The sequence below is a fragment of the Xiphophorus hellerii genome, chromosome 14 (assembly GCF_003331165.1).
Source record: "Xiphophorus hellerii strain 12219 chromosome 14, Xiphophorus_hellerii-4.1, whole genome shotgun sequence".
Lineage (NCBI taxonomy): Eukaryota > Metazoa > Chordata > Actinopteri > Cyprinodontiformes > Poeciliidae > Xiphophorus > Xiphophorus hellerii.
The window spans coordinates 25,808,000-25,809,139 of NC_045685.1; positions in this window are offsets into that span (position 1 = coordinate 25,808,000).

Below are 1,140 nucleotides of genomic sequence, written 5' to 3' on the forward strand. Positions count from 1 at the left end.
CCATAGAGGGTTAAACAGTAACAATTGATTTGTGGAGGCAAAAATAAACACTGATTTACCAGAACAGAGCAGAAATAAGTAGAAATAAGCTTTTAATTTAAAAGAGTAAAGTTTAACTTTCCCATTTAAATGAGCAAAACCTGTCCTGTTTTTATCCTGCCTCTCCTTAACTCTGCTATAATATGGAGGCCTGGAAGTTTTTAGTTTTGAAATTTTAAATAATTCCTTCATTGATAAAGATATTATTTTCTCTGTTCTGGGTAAGAACGTAGATAAACACAGCATTTTTCATCCAACTCCTGTTTTTCATTTTTCATCCAACTTCTTCTGTTTCTTGGAAAGTTTCACCTTCACAAAGTAAGATTAGCAGATACAACATGAACCCTTTATTCTGCTGACGCAGCTGAACTGGGGAACAAGGAAGCTCTAACAACAAAATATCATCACAAATACAAATATAAAGGCTGAACCACCATTTGCTGCCCAACCTGCCAATCATAATTAGCAGCAAACAATCACAGCCTCCATATTCTGGGACTTCCTGAAGTGGCAGCGCCAGACAGGAGGACTGAGGACTAAACAGTTTCATTAGCTTCAGGTTGGTTAAGCTGCTCCATGTAGTTTCTGGTGCTAAATAACATTTAAGAGTTTAATATTATTTATCAGGTTATTATTACTAATAGCAAAGTACAATTGTATCCAGCTAATTTATTACATGATGTTGAATGTTTACATAACAAATATGGAGAGAAGATACTGTTAGGTTTCTGCAGATGTAAATTTTCTTTATCTTAGGTTATGCTATTTTAATTTAGTTTCCTACCTTTTATCGGTTGAACTGTTTCTACATTGTTGGAAGATGTATTTATTTTCTGCTGGTGTCTTTCTTCCCTCTTTTGTTCTTTTGATTTTATATTTTTGTTTCATGTTTTTTCCTCTATTCCCTTTAGAGATTCTTTATATGTGTGTTTTTAAACTTTAATAGAGATTTGGGGGGAAAACAAGAAAAAAACCCAAAAGCAAAGAAACAAAAACAAAACATGTTACTGAGGTGTTTTTTTTCATAATGGAAAAGTAACCAAAACTTGAGATAATATCTGGGAGTTAAAATAAACACACAACTCTCTGTTTTGGTTGGTT